The following is a 19,684-nucleotide window of genomic DNA, read 5'->3' as shown; positions in this document are numbered from 1 at the left end:
ATCTCACTCCTTCCCGGAGTTATAGCCATTCGAGCCACCTCGGACACGCCACCTTAGCACGTTTTGAGGTCCCCTCGCCAAGGTGAATGGAAATTTCCTCTTTTTTTGGATGATTATTGACAGTCAGACTCCAGAGAAGCTTTCTGTGCTGATTTGGGTGGGACTGGGCCAAATACCTGGCGCTAGGTTGCAAAAGAAGGTTTTCGACAAAATCCAAAATACCCGAAAATTTCGTCAGAGCGACGAGCCAATCTGAGACCTGCGTCTCGTTCGGCTCGAGCCAAGGATTCCGATGACATAAGGCACGTGGCTCTGCGACCAACCGTTTGGGAGTTACGAGCGATGCCGTACTTTCCGTCAGGCCGATCGGGACGAGGCCCGGTGACGTTGTAGACAGGGGAGGCTACCACCATCCCCCAGCGTTTTTAGGTCTCCCAAAACTTACCAAAGCCGAGATGGGCATCGCCGTGTCCGGCTTCCTCCCTGCTGCGTCTTAGCAGCATCGCTTCTCGGCCTTTTGGCTAAGATCAAGTGTAGTATCTGTTCTTATCAGTTTAATATCTGATACGTCCCCCATCCGGGGACTACATATTAAATGGATTTTTAGATCACGGAGCTGGAGCCGGGGCTTGCTCCGTCCACTCCATGCATCGGCCTGGTATTGCAGTGTCTCCAGGAACGGTGTGCTTTCCCTTTTTGGGGATTGCCATTTATTGTGTCGAATAGCAGAACAAGGAATGAGAGCTGCCATTGCAGATGCTGTGGTTTATTGCAAACTTTTTTTCTGATGTGTCCTCCTGGGGTCTTGGACTCTTCCACTAACGATGCACCCACCTGAGGTCTTGAAGTCTTTCACAGACGAGGTGGTGCATCGAATCAGGTGTGTTTGTTTAAAGAGAGTCATCTAAAACTGGCGTTGGGAAGCACCGGCCCATGAGCTTGGCAGTTTCCAGGCCAGTAACGGAAGGCACCCGTCCTTCCTTTCCTGGAGCGGGGGCGGAGGGCTAACCGTTGGTGAGGATGGTAGAGATGCAAATCAGACCTCTGGCTGACCGCCTGGGCCTTCATACTTACCTGGCAGGGGAGACACCATGATCAAGAAGGCGGTTCACCCAGGGCGAGGCTTGTCCATTGCACTCCGGCCATGCTGACCCCTGCGAATTCCCCAAATGCGGGAATCTCGACTGCATAATTTATGGTAGTGGGGGACTGCGTTCGCGCTCTCCCCTGAAATTGTTGGTGAAACAAAGCAGAAGAGGTTTTTACAGTTTTTTATTTATTTCCGTTTCAGAATGGGGAGTTCTGTCACATGCGAGATACGTGTTGTGCGCCTGTGAAACAAAGTCACTTACGCTCTTGAAAAATCAGACCCTGGTGGGTAGTTTAGTTCGAACATAGCGCAGACCTTACTTTGAAAGTAGATTGGACTGACTGCAGCCTAGCTGTATCTGTCTCCATGTTGTTTGTTTGTCCTTTTTTTCGATTCGTATTAATTTTGTTGTCGCTTACAGCGCCACCTAGTGGCCTGTCGCCGCGCCCTTTTTCACCTGGCCTCGGACTGAGCCCCTGCACAGGTGTGCCGATTTGGGTGAAGGGATCTCACTCCTTCCCGGAGTTATAGCCATTCGAGCCACCTCGGACACGCCACCTTAGCACGTTTTGAGGTCCCCTCGCCAAGGTGAATGGAAATTTCCTCTTTTTTTGGATGATTATTGACAGTCAGACTCCAGAGAAGCTTTCTGTGCTGATTTGGGTGGGACTGGGCCAAATACCTGGCGCTAGGTTGCAAAAGAAGGTTTTCGACAAAATCCAAAATACCCGAAAATTTCGTCAGAGCGACGAGCCAATCTGAGACCTGCGTCTCGTTCGGCTCGAGCCAAGGATTCCGATGACATAAGGCACGTGGCTCTGCGACCAACCGTTTGGGAGTTACGAGCGATGCCGTACTTTCCGTCGCTGCAGTTCCACCGTCAGGCCGATCGGGACAAGGCCCGGTGACGTTGCAGACAGGGGAGGGTACTACGATCCCGCAGTGTTTCGGGTGTTTTCATCTTTGTTTGATTGTCTTTTTACATTACATTTTCACTATTTTTCAGCTTACGGCGCCACCTACTGGCCTGTCGCCGCGCCCCTTTTCACCTGGCCTCGGACTGAGCCCCTGCACAGGTGTGCCGATTTGGGTGAAGGGATCTCACTCCTTCCCGGAGTTATAGCCATTCGAGCCACCTCGGACACGCCACCTTAGCACGTTTTGAGGTCCCCTCGCCAAGGTGAATGGAAATTTCCTCTTTTTTTGGATGATTATTGACAGTCAGACTCCAGAGAAGCTTTCTGTGCTGATTTGGGTGGGACTGGGCCAAATACCTGGCGCTAGGTTGCAAAAGAAGGTTTTCGACAAAATCCAAAATACCCGAAAATTTCGTCAGAGCGACGAGCCAATCTGAGACCTGCGTCTCGTTCGGCTCGAGCCAAGGATTCCGATGACATAAGGCACGTGGCTCTGCGACCAACCGTTTGGGAGTTACGAGCGATGCCGTACTTTCCGTCGCTGCAGTTCCACCGTCAGGCCGATCGGGACAAGGCCCGGTGACGTTGCAGACAGGGGAGGGTACTACGATCCCGCAGTGTTTCGGGTGTTTTCATCTTTGTTTGATTGTCTTTTTACATTACATTTTCACTATTTTTCAGCTTACGGCGCCACCTACTGGCCTGTCGCCGCGCCCCTTTTCACCTGGCCTCGGACTGAGCCCCTGCACAGGTGTGCCGATTTGGGTGAAGGGATCTCACTCCTTCCCGGAGTTATAGCCATTCGAGCCACCTCGGACACGCCACCTTAGCACGTTTTGAGGTCCCCTCGCCAAGGTGAATGGAAATTTCCTCTTTTTTTGGATGATTATTGACAGTCAGACTCCAGAGAAGCTTTCTGTGCTGATTTGGGTGGGACTGGGCCAAATACCTGGCGCTAGGTTGCAAAAGAAGGTTTTCGACAAAATCCAAAATACCCGAAAATTTCGTCAGAGCGACGAGCCAATCTGAGACCTGCGTCTCGTTCGGCTCGAGCCAAGGATTCCGATGACATAAGGCACGTGGCTCTGCGACCAACCGTTTGGGAGTTACGAGCGATGCCGTACTTTCCGTCGCTGCAGTTCCACCGTCAGGCCGATCGGGACAAGGCCCGGTGACGTTGCAGACAGGGGAGGGTACTACGATCCCGCAGTGTTTCGGGTGTTTTCATCTTTGTTTGATTGTCTTTTTACATTACATTTTCACTATTTTTCAGCTTACGGCGCCACCTACTGGCCTGTCGCCGCGCCCCTTTTCACCTGGCCTCGGACTGAGCCCCTGCACAGGTGTGCCGATTTGGGTGAAGGGATCTCACTCCTTCCCGGAGTTATAGCCATTCGAGCCACCTCGGACACGCCACCTTAGCACGTTTTGAGGTCCCCTCGCCAAGGTGAATGGAAATTTCCTCTTTTTTTGGATGATTATTGACAGTCAGACTCCAGAGAAGCTTTCTGTGCTGATTTGGGTGGGACTGGGCCAAATACCTGGCGCTAGGTTGCAAAAGAAGGTTTTCGACAAAATCCAAAATACCCGAAAATTTCGTCAGAGCGACGAGCCAATCTGAGACCTGCGTCTCGTTCGGCTCGAGCCAAGGATTCCGATGACATAAGGCACGTGGCTCTGCGACCAACCGTTTGGGAGTTACGAGCGATGCCGTACTTTCCGTCGCTGCAGTTCCACCGTCAGGCCGATCGGGACAAGGCCCGGTGACGTTGCAGACAGGGGAGGGTACTACGATCCCGCAGTGTTTCGGGTGTTTTCATCTTTGTTTGATTGTCTTTTTACATTACATTTTCACTATTTTTCAGCTTACGGCGCCACCTACTGGCCTGTCGCCGCGCCCCTTTTCACCTGGCCTCGGACTGAGCCCCTGCACAGGTGTGCCGATTTGGGTGAAGGGATCTCACTCCTTCCCGGAGTTATAGCCATTCGAGCCACCTCGGACACGCCACCTTAGCACGTTTTGAGGTCCCCTCGCCAAGGTGAATGGAAATTTCCTCTTTTTTTGGATGATTATTGACAGTCAGACTCCAGAGAAGCTTTCTGTGCTGATTTGGGTGGGACTGGGCCAAATACCTGGCGCTAGGTTGCAAAAGAAGGTTTTCGACAAAATCCAAAATACCCGAAAATTTCGTCAGAGCGACGAGCCAATCTGAGACCTGCGTCTCGTTCGGCTCGAGCCAAGGATTCCGATGACATAAGGCACGTGGCTCTGCGACCAACCGTTTGGGAGTTACGAGCGATGCCGTACTTTCCGTCGCTGCAGTTCCACCGTCAGGCCGATCGGGACAAGGCCCGGTGACGTTGCAGACAGGGGAGGGTACTACGATCCCGCAGTGTTTCGGGTGTTTTCATCTTTGTTTGATTGTCTTTTTACATTACATTTTCACTATTTTTCAGCTTACGGCGCCACCTACTGGCCTGTCGCCGCGCCCCTTTTCACCTGGCCTCGGACTGAGCCCCTGCACAGGTGTGCCGATTTGGGTGAAGGGATCTCACTCCTTCCCGGAGTTATAGCCATTCGAGCCACCTCGGACACGCCACCTTAGCACGTTTTGAGGTCCCCTCGCCAAGGTGAATGGAAATTTCCTCTTTTTTTGGATGATTATTGACAGTCAGACTCCAGAGAAGCTTTCTGTGCTGATTTGGGTGGGACTGGGCCAAATACCTGGCGCTAGGTTGCAAAAGAAGGTTTTCGACAAAATCCAAAATACCCGAAAATTTCGTCAGAGCGACGAGCCAATCTGAGACCTGCGTCTCGTTCGGCTCGAGCCAAGGATTCCGATGACATAAGGCACGTGGCTCTGCGACCAACCGTTTGGGAGTTACGAGCGATGCCGTACTTTCCGTCGCTGCAGTTCCACCGTCAGGCCGATCGGGACAAGGCCCGGTGACGTTGCAGACAGGGGAGGGTACTACGATCCCGCAGTGTTTCGGGTGTTTTCATCTTTGTTTGATTGTCTTTTTACATTACATTTTCACTATTTTTCAGCTTACGGCGCCACCTACTGGCCTGTCGCCGCGCCCCTTTTCACCTGGCCTCGGACTGAGCCCCTGCACAGGTGTGCCGATTTGGGTGAAGGGATCTCACTCCTTCCCGGAGTTATAGCCATTCGAGCCACCTCGGACACGCCACCTTAGCACGTTTTGAGGTCCCCTCGCCAAGGTGAATGGAAATTTCCTCTTTTTTTGGATGATTATTGACAGTCAGACTCCAGAGAAGCTTTCTGTGCTGATTTGGGTGGGACTGGGCCAAATACCTGGCGCTAGGTTGCAAAAGAAGGTTTTCGACAAAATCCAAAATACCCGAAAATTTCGTCAGAGCGACGAGCCAATCTGAGACCTGCGTCTCGTTCGGCTCGAGCCAAGGATTCCGATGACATAAGGCACGTGGCTCTGCGACCAACCGTTTGGGAGTTACGAGCGATGCCGTACTTTCCGTCGCTGCAGTTCCACCGTCAGGCCGATCGGGACAAGGCCCGGTGACGTTGCAGACAGGGGAGGGTACTACGATCCCGCAGTGTTTCGGGTGTTTTCATCTTTGTTTGATTGTCTTTTTACATTACATTTTCACTATTTTTCAGCTTACGGCGCCACCTACTGGCCTGTCGCCGCGCCCCTTTTCACCTGGCCTCGGACTGAGCCCCTGCACAGGTGTGCCGATTTGGGTGAAGGGATCTCACTCCTTCCCGGAGTTATAGCCATTCGAGCCACCTCGGACACGCCACCTTAGCACGTTTTGAGGTCCCCTCGCCAAGGTGAATGGAAATTTCCTCTTTTTTTGGATGATTATTGACAGTCAGACTCCAGAGAAGCTTTCTGTGCTGATTTGGGTGGGACTGGGCCAAATACCTGGCGCTAGGTTGCAAAAGAAGGTTTTCGACAAAATCCAAAATACCCGAAAATTTCGTCAGAGCGACGAGCCAATCTGAGACCTGCGTCTCGTTCGGCTCGAGCCAAGGATTCCGATGACATAAGGCACGTGGCTCTGCGACCAACCGTTTGGGAGTTACGAGCGATGCCGTACTTTCCGTCGCTGCAGTTCCACCGTCAGGCCGATCGGGACAAGGCCCGGTGACGTTGCAGACAGGGGAGGGTACTACGATCCCGCAGTGTTTCGGGTGTTTTCATCTTTGTTTGATTGTCTTTTTACATTACATTTTCACTATTTTTCAGCTTACGGCGCCACCTACTGGCCTGTCGCCGCGCCCCTTTTCACCTGGCCTCGGACTGAGCCCCTGCACAGGTGTGCCGATTTGGGTGAAGGGATCTCACTCCTTCCCGGAGTTATAGCCATTCGAGCCACCTCGGACACGCCACCTTAGCACGTTTTGAGGTCCCCTCGCCAAGGTGAATGGAAATTTCCTCTTTTTTTGGATGATTATTGACAGTCAGACTCCAGAGAAGCTTTCTGTGCTGATTTGGGTGGGACTGGGCCAAATACCTGGCGCTAGGTTGCAAAAGAAGGTTTTCGACAAAATCCAAAATACCCGAAAATTTCGTCAGAGCGACGAGCCAATCTGAGACCTGCGTCTCGTTCGGCTCGAGCCAAGGATTCCGATGACATAAGGCACGTGGCTCTGCGACCAACCGTTTGGGAGTTACGAGCGATGCCGTACTTTCCGTCGCTGCAGTTCCACCGTCAGGCCGATCGGGACAAGGCCCGGTGACGTTGCAGACAGGGGAGGGTACTACGATCCCGCAGTGTTTCGGGTGTTTTCATCTTTGTTTGATTGTCTTTTTACATTACATTTTCACTATTTTTCAGCTTACGGCGCCACCTACTGGCCTGTCGCCGCGCCCCTTTTCACCTGGCCTCGGACTGAGCCCCTGCACAGGTGTGCCGATTTGGGTGAAGGGATCTCACTCCTTCCCGGAGTTATAGCCATTCGAGCCACCTCGGACACGCCACCTTAGCACGTTTTGAGGTCCCCTCGCCAAGGTGAATGGAAATTTCCTCTTTTTTTGGATGATTATTGACAGTCAGACTCCAGAGAAGCTTTCTGTGCTGATTTGGGTGGGACTGGGCCAAATACCTGGCGCTAGGTTGCAAAAGAAGGTTTTCGACAAAATCCAAAATACCCGAAAATTTCGTCAGAGCGACGAGCCAATCTGAGACCTGCGTCTCGTTCGGCTCGAGCCAAGGATTCCGATGACATAAGGCACGTGGCTCTGCGACCAACCGTTTGGGAGTTACGAGCGATGCCGTACTTTCCGTCGCTGCAGTTCCACCGTCAGGCCGATCGGGACAAGGCCCGGTGACGTTGCAGACAGGGGAGGGTACTACGATCCCGCAGTGTTTCGGGTGTTTTCATCTTTGTTTGATTGTCTTTTTACATTACATTTTCACTATTTTTCAGCTTACGGCGCCACCTACTGGCCTGTCGCCGCGCCCCTTTTCACCTGGCCTCGGACTGAGCCCCTGCACAGGTGTGCCGATTTGGGTGAAGGGATCTCACTCCTTCCCGGAGTTATAGCCATTCGAGCCACCTCGGACACGCCACCTTAGCACGTTTTGAGGTCCCCTCGCCAAGGTGAATGGAAATTTCCTCTTTTTTTGGATGATTATTGACAGTCAGACTCCAGAGAAGCTTTCTGTGCTGATTTGGGTGGGACTGGGCCAAATACCTGGCGCTAGGTTGCAAAAGAAGGTTTTCGACAAAATCCAAAATACCCGAAAATTTCGTCAGAGCGACGAGCCAATCTGAGACCTGCGTCTCGTTCGGCTCGAGCCAAGGATTCCGATGACATAAGGCACGTGGCTCTGCGACCAACCGTTTGGGAGTTACGAGCGATGCCGTACTTTCCGTCGCTGCAGTTCCACCGTCAGGCCGATCGGGACAAGGCCCGGTGACGTTGCAGACAGGGGAGGGTACTACGATCCCGCAGTGTTTCGGGTGTTTTCATCTTTGTTTGATTGTCTTTTTACATTACATTTTCACTATTTTTCAGCTTACGGCGCCACCTACTGGCCTGTCGCCGCGCCCCTTTTCACCTGGCCTCGGACTGAGCCCCTGCACAGGTGTGCCGATTTGGGTGAAGGGATCTCACTCCTTCCCGGAGTTATAGCCATTCGAGCCACCTCGGACACGCCACCTTAGCACGTTTTGAGGTCCCCTCGCCAAGGTGAATGGAAATTTCCTCTTTTTTTGGATGATTATTGACAGTCAGACTCCAGAGAAGCTTTCTGTGCTGATTTGGGTGGGACTGGGCCAAATACCTGGCGCTAGGTTGCAAAAGAAGGTTTTCGACAAAATCCAAAATACCCGAAAATTTCGTCAGAGCGACGAGCCAATCTGAGACCTGCGTCTCGTTCGGCTCGAGCCAAGGATTCCGATGACATAAGGCACGTGGCTCTGCGACCAACCGTTTGGGAGTTACGAGCGATGCCGTACTTTCCGTCGCTGCAGTTCCACCGTCAGGCCGATCGGGACAAGGCCCGGTGACGTTGCAGACAGGGGAGGGTACTACGATCCCGCAGTGTTTCGGGTGTTTTCATCTTTGTTTGATTGTCTTTTTACATTACATTTTCACTATTTTTCAGCTTACGGCGCCACCTACTGGCCTGTCGCCGCGCCCCTTTTCACCTGGCCTCGGACTGAGCCCCTGCACAGGTGTGCCGATTTGGGTGAAGGGATCTCACTCCTTCCCGGAGTTATAGCCATTCGAGCCACCTCGGACACGCCACCTTAGCACGTTTTGAGGTCCCCTCGCCAAGGTGAATGGAAATTTCCTCTTTTTTTGGATGATTATTGACAGTCAGACTCCAGAGAAGCTTTCTGTGCTGATTTGGGTGGGACTGGGCCAAATACCTGGCGCTAGGTTGCAAAAGAAGGTTTTCGACAAAATCCAAAATACCCGAAAATTTCGTCAGAGCGACGAGCCAATCTGAGACCTGCGTCTCGTTCGGCTCGAGCCAAGGATTCCGATGACATAAGGCACGTGGCTCTGCGACCAACCGTTTGGGAGTTACGAGCGATGCCGTACTTTCCGTCGCTGCAGTTCCACCGTCAGGCCGATCGGGACAAGGCCCGGTGACGTTGCAGACAGGGGAGGGTACTACGATCCCGCAGTGTTTCGGGTGTTTTCATCTTTGTTTGATTGTCTTTTTACATTACATTTTCACTATTTTTCAGCTTACGGCGCCACCTACTGGCCTGTCGCCGCGCCCCTTTTCACCTGGCCTCGGACTGAGCCCCTGCACAGGTGTGCCGATTTGGGTGAAGGGATCTCACTCCTTCCCGGAGTTATAGCCATTCGAGCCACCTCGGACACGCCACCTTAGCACGTTTTGAGGTCCCCTCGCCAAGGTGAATGGAAATTTCCTCTTTTTTTGGATGATTATTGACAGTCAGACTCCAGAGAAGCTTTCTGTGCTGATTTGGGTGGGACTGGGCCAAATACCTGGCGCTAGGTTGCAAAAGAAGGTTTTCGACAAAATCCAAAATACCCGAAAATTTCGTCAGAGCGACGAGCCAATCTGAGACCTGCGTCTCGTTCGGCTCGAGCCAAGGATTCCGATGACATAAGGCACGTGGCTCTGCGACCAACCGTTTGGGAGTTACGAGCGATGCCGTACTTTCCGTCGCTGCAGTTCCACCGTCAGGCCGATCGGGACAAGGCCCGGTGACGTTGCAGACAGGGGAGGGTACTACGATCCCGCAGTGTTTCGGGTGTTTTCATCTTTGTTTGATTGTCTTTTTACATTACATTTTCACTATTTTTCAGCTTACGGCGCCACCTACTGGCCTGTCGCCGCGCCCCTTTTCACCTGGCCTCGGACTGAGCCCCTGCACAGGTGTGCCGATTTGGGTGAAGGGATCTCACTCCTTCCCGGAGTTATAGCCATTCGAGCCACCTCGGACACGCCACCTTAGCACGTTTTGAGGTCCCCTCGCCAAGGTGAATGGAAATTTCCTCTTTTTTTGGATGATTATTGACAGTCAGACTCCAGAGAAGCTTTCTGTGCTGATTTGGGTGGGACTGGGCCAAATACCTGGCGCTAGGTTGCAAAAGAAGGTTTTCGACAAAATCCAAAATACCCGAAAATTTCGTCAGAGCGACGAGCCAATCTGAGACCTGCGTCTCGTTCGGCTCGAGCCAAGGATTCCGATGACATAAGGCACGTGGCTCTGCGACCAACCGTTTGGGAGTTACGAGCGATGCCGTACTTTCCGTCGCTGCAGTTCCACCGTCAGGCCGATCGGGACAAGGCCCGGTGACGTTGCAGACAGGGGAGGGTACTACGATCCCGCAGTGTTTCGGGTGTTTTCATCTTTGTTTGATTGTCTTTTTACATTACATTTTCACTATTTTTCAGCTTACGGCGCCACCTACTGGCCTGTCGCCGCGCCCCTTTTCACCTGGCCTCGGACTGAGCCCCTGCACAGGTGTGCCGATTTGGGTGAAGGGATCTCACTCCTTCCCGGAGTTATAGCCATTCGAGCCACCTCGGACACGCCACCTTAGCACGTTTTGAGGTCCCCTCGCCAAGGTGAATGGAAATTTCCTCTTTTTTTGGATGATTATTGACAGTCAGACTCCAGAGAAGCTTTCTGTGCTGATTTGGGTGGGACTGGGCCAAATACCTGGCGCTAGGTTGCAAAAGAAGGTTTTCGACAAAATCCAAAATACCCGAAAATTTCGTCAGAGCGACGAGCCAATCTGAGACCTGCGTCTCGTTCGGCTCGAGCCAAGGATTCCGATGACATAAGGCACGTGGCTCTGCGACCAACCGTTTGGGAGTTACGAGCGATGCCGTACTTTCCGTCGCTGCAGTTCCACCGTCAGGCCGATCGGGACAAGGCCCGGTGACGTTGCAGACAGGGGAGGGTACTACGATCCCGCAGTGTTTCGGGTGTTTTCATCTTTGTTTGATTGTCTTTTTACATTACATTTTCACTATTTTTCAGCTTACGGCGCCACCTACTGGCCTGTCGCCGCGCCCCTTTTCACCTGGCCTCGGACTGAGCCCCTGCACAGGTGTGCCGATTTGGGTGAAGGGATCTCACTCCTTCCCGGAGTTATAGCCATTCGAGCCACCTCGGACACGCCACCTTAGCACGTTTTGAGGTCCCCTCGCCAAGGTGAATGGAAATTTCCTCTTTTTTTGGATGATTATTGACAGTCAGACTCCAGAGAAGCTTTCTGTGCTGATTTGGGTGGGACTGGGCCAAATACCTGGCGCTAGGTTGCAAAAGAAGGTTTTCGACAAAATCCAAAATACCCGAAAATTTCGTCAGAGCGACGAGCCAATCTGAGACCTGCGTCTCGTTCGGCTCGAGCCAAGGATTCCGATGACATAAGGCACGTGGCTCTGCGACCAACCGTTTGGGAGTTACGAGCGATGCCGTACTTTCCGTCGCTGCAGTTCCACCGTCAGGCCGATCGGGACAAGGCCCGGTGACGTTGCAGACAGGGGAGGGTACTACGATCCCGCAGTGTTTCGGGTGTTTTCATCTTTGTTTGATTGTCTTTTTACATTACATTTTCACTATTTTTCAGCTTACGGCGCCACCTACTGGCCTGTCGCCGCGCCCCTTTTCACCTGGCCTCGGACTGAGCCCCTGCACAGGTGTGCCGATTTGGGTGAAGGGATCTCACTCCTTCCCGGAGTTATAGCCATTCGAGCCACCTCGGACACGCCACCTTAGCACGTTTTGAGGTCCCCTCGCCAAGGTGAATGGAAATTTCCTCTTTTTTTGGATGATTATTGACAGTCAGACTCCAGAGAAGCTTTCTGTGCTGATTTGGGTGGGACTGGGCCAAATACCTGGCGCTAGGTTGCAAAAGAAGGTTTTCGACAAAATCCAAAATACCCGAAAATTTCGTCAGAGCGACGAGCCAATCTGAGACCTGCGTCTCGTTCGGCTCGAGCCAAGGATTCCGATGACATAAGGCACGTGGCTCTGCGACCAACCGTTTGGGAGTTACGAGCGATGCCGTACTTTCCGTCGCTGCAGTTCCACCGTCAGGCCGATCGGGACAAGGCCCGGTGACGTTGCAGACAGGGGAGGGTACTACGATCCCGCAGTGTTTCGGGTGTTTTCATCTTTGTTTGATTGTCTTTTTACATTACATTTTCACTATTTTTCAGCTTACGGCGCCACCTACTGGCCTGTCGCCGCGCCCCTTTTCACCTGGCCTCGGACTGAGCCCCTGCACAGGTGTGCCGATTTGGGTGAAGGGATCTCACTCCTTCCCGGAGTTATAGCCATTCGAGCCACCTCGGACACGCCACCTTAGCACGTTTTGAGGTCCCCTCGCCAAGGTGAATGGAAATTTCCTCTTTTTTTGGATGATTATTGACAGTCAGACTCCAGAGAAGCTTTCTGTGCTGATTTGGGTGGGACTGGGCCAAATACCTGGCGCTAGGTTGCAAAAGAAGGTTTTCGACAAAATCCAAAATACCCGAAAATTTCGTCAGAGCGACGAGCCAATCTGAGACCTGCGTCTCGTTCGGCTCGAGCCAAGGATTCCGATGACATAAGGCACGTGGCTCTGCGACCAACCGTTTGGGAGTTACGAGCGATGCCGTACTTTCCGTCGCTGCAGTTCCACCGTCAGGCCGATCGGGACAAGGCCCGGTGACGTTGCAGACAGGGGAGGGTACTACGATCCCGCAGTGTTTCGGGTGTTTTCATCTTTGTTTGATTGTCTTTTTACATTACATTTTCACTATTTTTCAGCTTACGGCGCCACCTACTGGCCTGTCGCCGCGCCCCTTTTCACCTGGCCTCGGACTGAGCCCCTGCACAGGTGTGCCGATTTGGGTGAAGGGATCTCACTCCTTCCCGGAGTTATAGCCATTCGAGCCACCTCGGACACGCCACCTTAGCACGTTTTGAGGTCCCCTCGCCAAGGTGAATGGAAATTTCCTCTTTTTTTGGATGATTATTGACAGTCAGACTCCAGAGAAGCTTTCTGTGCTGATTTGGGTGGGACTGGGCCAAATACCTGGCGCTAGGTTGCAAAAGAAGGTTTTCGACAAAATCCAAAATACCCGAAAATTTCGTCAGAGCGACGAGCCAATCTGAGACCTGCGTCTCGTTCGGCTCGAGCCAAGGATTCCGATGACATAAGGCACGTGGCTCTGCGACCAACCGTTTGGGAGTTACGAGCGATGCCGTACTTTCCGTCGCTGCAGTTCCACCGTCAGGCCGATCGGGACAAGGCCCGGTGACGTTGCAGACAGGGGAGGGTACTACGATCCCGCAGTGTTTCGGGTGTTTTCATCTTTGTTTGATTGTCTTTTTACATTACATTTTCACTATTTTTCAGCTTACGGCGCCACCTACTGGCCTGTCGCCGCGCCCCTTTTCACCTGGCCTCGGACTGAGCCCCTGCACAGGTGTGCCGATTTGGGTGAAGGGATCTCACTCCTTCCCGGAGTTATAGCCATTCGAGCCACCTCGGACACGCCACCTTAGCACGTTTTGAGGTCCCCTCGCCAAGGTGAATGGAAATTTCCTCTTTTTTTGGATGATTATTGACAGTCAGACTCCAGAGAAGCTTTCTGTGCTGATTTGGGTGGGACTGGGCCAAATACCTGGCGCTAGGTTGCAAAAGAAGGTTTTCGACAAAATCCAAAATACCCGAAAATTTCGTCAGAGCGACGAGCCAATCTGAGACCTGCGTCTCGTTCGGCTCGAGCCAAGGATTCCGATGACATAAGGCACGTGGCTCTGCGACCAACCGTTTGGGAGTTACGAGCGATGCCGTACTTTCCGTCGCTGCAGTTCCACCGTCAGGCCGATCGGGACAAGGCCCGGTGACGTTGCAGACAGGGGAGGGTACTACGATCCCGCAGTGTTTCGGGTGTTTTCATCTTTGTTTGATTGTCTTTTTACATTACATTTTCACTATTTTTCAGCTTACGGCGCCACCTACTGGCCTGTCGCCGCGCCCCTTTTCACCTGGCCTCGGACTGAGCCCCTGCACAGGTGTGCCGATTTGGGTGAAGGGATCTCACTCCTTCCCGGAGTTATAGCCATTCGAGCCACCTCGGACACGCCACCTTAGCACGTTTTGAGGTCCCCTCGCCAAGGTGAATGGAAATTTCCTCTTTTTTGGATGATTATTGACAGTCAGACTCCAGAGAAGCTTTCTGTGCTGATTTGGGTGGGACTGGGCCAAATACCTGGCGCTAGGTTGCAAAAGAAGGTTTTCGACAAAATCCAAAATACCCGAAAATTTCGTCAGAGCGACGAGCCAATCTGAGACCTGCGTCTCGTTCGGCTCGAGCCAAGGATTCCGATGACATAAGGCACGTGGCTCTGCGACCAACCGTTTGGGAGTTACGAGCGATGCCGTACTTTCCGTCGCTGCAGTTCCACCGTCAGGCCGATCGGGACAAGGCCCGGTGACGTTGCAGACAGGGGAGGGTACTACGATCCCGCAGTGTTTCGGGTGTTTTCATCTTTGTTTGATTGTCTTTTTACATTACATTTTCACTATTTTTCAGCTTACGGCGCCACCTACTGGCCTGTCGCCGCGCCCCTTTTCACCTGGCCTCGGACTGAGCCCCTGCACAGGTGTGCCGATTTGGGTGAAGGGATCTCACTCCTTCCCGGAGTTATAGCCATTCGAGCCACCTCGGACACGCCACCTTAGCACGTTTTGAGGTCCCCTCGCCAAGGTGAATGGAAATTTCCTCTTTTTTTGGATGATTATTGACAGTCAGACTCCAGAGAAGCTTTCTGTGCTGATTTGGGTGGGACTGGGCCAAATACCTGGCGCTAGGTTGCAAAAGAAGGTTTTCGACAAAATCCAAAATACCCGAAAATTTCGTCAGAGCGACGAGCCAATCTGAGACCTGCGTCTCGTTCGGCTCGAGCCAAGGATTCCGATGACATAAGGCACGTGGCTCTGCGACCAACCGTTTGGGAGTTACGAGCGATGCCGTACTTTCCGTCGCTGCAGTTCCACCGTCAGGCCGATCGGGACAAGGCCCGGTGACGTTGCAGACAGGGGAGGGTACTACGATCCCGCAGTGTTTCGGGTGTTTTCATCTTTGTTTGATTGTCTTTTTACATTACATTTTCACTATTTTTCAGCTTACGGCGCCACCTACTGGCCTGTCGCCGCGCCCCTTTTCACCTGGCCTCGGACTGAGCCCCTGCACAGGTGTGCCGATTTGGGTGAAGGGATCTCACTCCTTCCCGGAGTTATAGCCATTCGAGCCACCTCGGACACGCCACCTTAGCACGTTTTGAGGTCCCCTCGCCAAGGTGAATGGAAATTTCCTCTTTTTTTGGATGATTATTGACAGTCAGACTCCAGAGAAGCTTTCTGTGCTGATTTGGGTGGGACTGGGCCAAATACCTGGCGCTAGGTTGCAAAAGAAGGTTTTCGACAAAATCCAAAATACCCGAAAATTTCGTCAGAGCGACGAGCCAATCTGAGACCTGCGTCTCGTTCGGCTCGAGCCAAGGATTCCGATGACATAAGGCACGTGGCTCTGCGACCAACCGTTTGGGAGTTACGAGCGATGCCGTACTTTCCGTCGCTGCAGTTCCACCGTCAGGCCGATCGGGACAAGGCCCGGTGACGTTGCAGACAGGGGAGGGTACTACGATCCCGCAGTGTTTCGGGTGTTTTCATCTTTGTTTGATTGTCTTTTTACATTACATTTTCACTATTTTTCAGCTTACGGCGCCACCTACTGGCCTGTCGCCGCGCCCCTTTTCACCTGGCCTCGGACTGAGCCCCTGCACAGGTGTGCCGATTTGGGTGAAGGGATCTCACTCCTTCCCGGAGTTATAGCCATTCGAGCCACCTCGGACACGCCACCTTAGCACGTTTTGAGGTCCCCTCGCCAAGGTGAATGGAAATTTCCTCTTTTTTTGGATGATTATTGACAGTCAGACTCCAGAGAAGCTTTCTGTGCTGATTTGGGTGGGACTGGGCCAAATACCTGGCGCTAGGTTGCAAAAGAAGGTTTTCGACAAAATCCAAAATACCCGAAAATTTCGTCAGAGCGACGAGCCAATCTGAGACCTGCGTCTCGTTCGGCTCGAGCCAAGGATTCCGATGACATAAGGCACGTGGCTCTGCGACCAACCGTTTGGGAGTTACGAGCGATGCCGTACTTTCCGTCGCTGCAGTTCCACCGTCAGGCCGATCGGGACAAGGCCCGGTGACGTTGCAGACAGGGGAGGGTACTACGATCCCGCAGTGTTTCGGGTGTTTTCATCTTTGTTTGATTGTCTTTTTACATTACATTTTCACTATTTTTCAGCTTACGGCGCCACCTACTGGCCTGTCGCCGCGCCCCTTTTCACCTGGCCTCGGACTGAGCCCCTGCACAGGTGTGCCGATTTGGGTGAAGGGATCTCACTCCTTCCCGGAGTTATAGCCATTCGAGCCACCTCGGACACGCCACCTTAGCACGTTTTGAGGTCCCCTCGCCAAGGTGAATGGAAATTTCCTCTTTTTTTGGATGATTATTGACAGTCAGACTCCAGAGAAGCTTTCTGTGCTGATTTGGGTGGGACTGGGCCAAATACCTGGCGCTAGGTTGCAAAAGAAGGTTTTCGACAAAATCCAAAATACCCGAAAATTTCGTCAGAGCGACGAGCCAATCTGAGACCTGCGTCTCGTTCGGCTCGAGCCAAGGATTCCGATGACATAAGGCACGTGGCTCTGCGACCAACCGTTTGGGAGTTACGAGCGATGCCGTACTTTCCGTCGCTGCAGTTCCACCGTCAGGCCGATCGGGACAAGGCCCGGTGACGTTGCAGACAGGGGAGGGTACTACGATCCCGCAGTGTTTCGGGTGTTTTCATCTTTGTTTGATTGTCTTTTTACATTACATTTTCACTATTTTTCAGCTTACGGCGCCACCTACTGGCCTGTCGCCGCGCCCCTTTTCACCTGGCCTCGGACTGAGCCCCTGCACAGGTGTGCCGATTTGGGTGAAGGGATCTCACTCCTTCCCGGAGTTATAGCCATTCGAGCCACCTCGGACACGCCACCTTAGCACGTTTTGAGGTCCCCTCGCCAAGGTGAATGGAAATTTCCTCTTTTTTTGGATGATTATTGACAGTCAGACTCCAGAGAAGCTTTCTGTGCTGATTTGGGTGGGACTGGGCCAAATACCTGGCGCTAGGTTGCAAAAGAAGGTTTTCGACAAAATCCAAAATACCCGAAAATTTCGTCAGAGCGACGAGCCAATCTGAGACCTGCGTCTCGTTCGGCTCGAGCCAAGGATTCCGATGACATAAGGCACGTGGCTCTGCGACCAACCGTTTGGGAGTTACGAGCGATGCCGTACTTTCCGTCGCTGCAGTTCCACCGTCAGGCCGATCGGGACAAGGCCCGGTGACGTTGCAGACAGGGGAGGGTACTACGATCCCGCAGTGTTTCGGGTGTTTTCATCTTTGTTTGATTGTCTTTTTACATTACATTTTCACTATTTTTCAGCTTACGGCGCCACCTACTGGCCTGTCGCCGCGCCCCTTTTCACCTGGCCTCGGACTGAGCCCCTGCACAGGTGTGCCGATTTGGGTGAAGGGATCTCACTCCTTCCCGGAGTTATAGCCATTCGAGCCACCTCGGACACGCCACCTTAGCACGTTTTGAGGTCCCCTCGCCAAGGTGAATGGAAATTTCCTCTTTTTTTGGATGATTATTGACAGTCAGACTCCAGAGAAGCTTTCTGTGCTGATTTGGGTGGGACTGGGCCAAATACCTGGCGCTAGGTTGCAAAAGAAGGTTTTCGACAAAATCCAAAATACCCGAAAATTTCGTCAGAGCGACGAGCCAATCTGAGACCTGCGTCTCGTTCGGCTCGAGCCAAGGATTCCGATGACATAAGGCACGTGGCTCTGCGACCAACCGTTTGGGAGTTACGAGCGATGCCGTACTTTCCGTCGCTGCAGTTCCACCGTCAGGCCGATCGGGACAAGGCCCGGTGACGTTGCAGACAGGGGAGGGTACTACGATCCCGCAGTGTTTCGGGTGTTTTCATCTTTGTTTGATTGTCTTTTTACATTACATTTTCACTATTTTTCAGCTTACGGCGCCACCTACTGGCCTGTCGCCGCGCCCCTTTTCACCTGGCCTCGGACTGAGCCCCTGCACAGGTGTGCCGATTTGGGTGAAGGGATCTCACTCCTTCCCGGAGTTATAGCCATTCGAGCCACCTCGGACACGCCACCTTAGCACGTTTTGAGGTCCCCTCGCCAAGGTGAATGGAAATTTCCTCTTTTTTTGGATGATTATTGACAGTCAGACTCCAGAGAAGCTTTCTGTGCTGATTTGGGTGGGACTGGGCCAAATACCTGGCGCTAGGTTGCAAAAGAAGGTTTTCGACAAAATCCAAAATACCCGAAAATTTCGTCAGAGCGACGAGCCAATCTGAGACCTGCGTCTCGTTCGGCTCGAGCCAAGGATTCCGATGACATAAGGCACGTGGCTCTGCGACCAACCGTTTGGGAGTTACGAGCGATGCCGTACTTTCCGTCGCTGCAGTTCCACCGTCAGGCCGATCGGGACAAGGCCCGGTGACGTTGCAGACAGGGGAGGGTACTACGATCCCGCAGTGTTTCGGGTGTTTTCATCTTTGTTTGATTGTCTTTTTACATTACATTTTCACTATTTTTCAGCTTACGGCGCCACCTACTGGCCTGTCGCCGCGCCCCTTTTCACCTGGCCTCGGACTGAGCCCCTGCACAGGTGTGCCGATTTGGGTGAAGGGATCTCACTCCTTCCCGGAGTTATAGCCATTCGAGCCACCTCGGACACGCCACCTTAGCACGTTTTGAGGTCCCCTCGCCAAGGTGAATGGAAATTTCCTCTTTTTTTGGATGATTATTGACAGTCAGACTCCAGAGAAGCTTTCTGTGCTGATTTGGGTGGGACTGGGCCAAATACCTGGCGCTAGGTTGCAAAAGAAGGTTTTCGACAAAATCCAAAATACCCGAAAATTTCGTCAGAGCGACGAGCCAATCTGAGACCTGCGTCTCGTTCGGCTCGAGCCAAGGATTCCGATGACATAAGGCACGTGGCTCTGCGACCAACCGTTTGGGAGTTACGAGCGATGCCGTACTTTCCGTCGCTGCAGTTCCACCGTCAGGCCGATCGGGACAAGGCCCGGTGACGTTGCAGACAGGGGAGGGTACTACGATCCCGCAGTGTTTCGGGTGTTTTCATCTTTGTTTGATTGTCTTTTTACATTACATTTTCACTATTTTTCAGCTTACGGCGCCACCTACTGGCCTGTCGCCGCGCCCCTTTTCACCTGGCCTCGGACTGAGCCCCTGCACAGGTGTGCCGATTTGGGTGAAGGGATCTCACTCCTTCCCGGAGTTATAGCCATTCGAGCCACCTCGGACACGCCACCTTAGCACGTTTTGAGGTCCCCTCGCCAAGGTGAATGGAAATTTCCTCTTTTTTTGGATGATTATTGACAGTCAGACTCCAGAGAAGCTTTCTGTGCTGATTTGGGTGGGACTGGGCCAAATACCTGGCGCTAGGTTGCAAAAGAAGGTTTTCGACAAAATCCAAAATACCCGAAAATTTCGTCAGAGCGACGAGCCAATCTGAGACCTGCGTCTCGTTCGGCTCGAGCCAAGGATTCCGATGACATAAGGCACGTGGCTCTGCGACCAACCGTTTG

At 52.7% G+C, this 19,684-nt stretch overlaps 2 non-coding genes across 2 annotated transcripts; both read left to right on the top strand.

Annotated features, from left to right (window-relative positions):
- The first annotated feature begins 501 nt into the window (after positions 1-501).
- Positions 502-692, top strand: LOC113100897 (U2 spliceosomal RNA). Its single transcript, XR_003289828.1, has one exon. It is a non-coding gene; the product is annotated as a U2 spliceosomal RNA (small nuclear RNA).
- Positions 693-1,066: 374 nt separating this feature from the next.
- LOC113100882 (U1 spliceosomal RNA) lies at positions 1,067-1,230 on the top strand. The gene has a single exon (XR_003289814.1). It is a non-coding gene; the product is annotated as a U1 spliceosomal RNA (small nuclear RNA).
- The last annotated feature ends 18,454 nt before the right edge of the window (positions 1,231-19,684 follow it).

This window comes from Carassius auratus, unplaced genomic scaffold (assembly GCF_003368295.1).
Source record: "Carassius auratus strain Wakin unplaced genomic scaffold, ASM336829v1 scaf_tig00217397, whole genome shotgun sequence".
Classification (NCBI taxonomy): Eukaryota; Metazoa; Chordata; class Actinopteri; order Cypriniformes; family Cyprinidae; genus Carassius; species Carassius auratus.
This window is presented reverse-complemented; position numbering and strand designations above follow the sequence as displayed.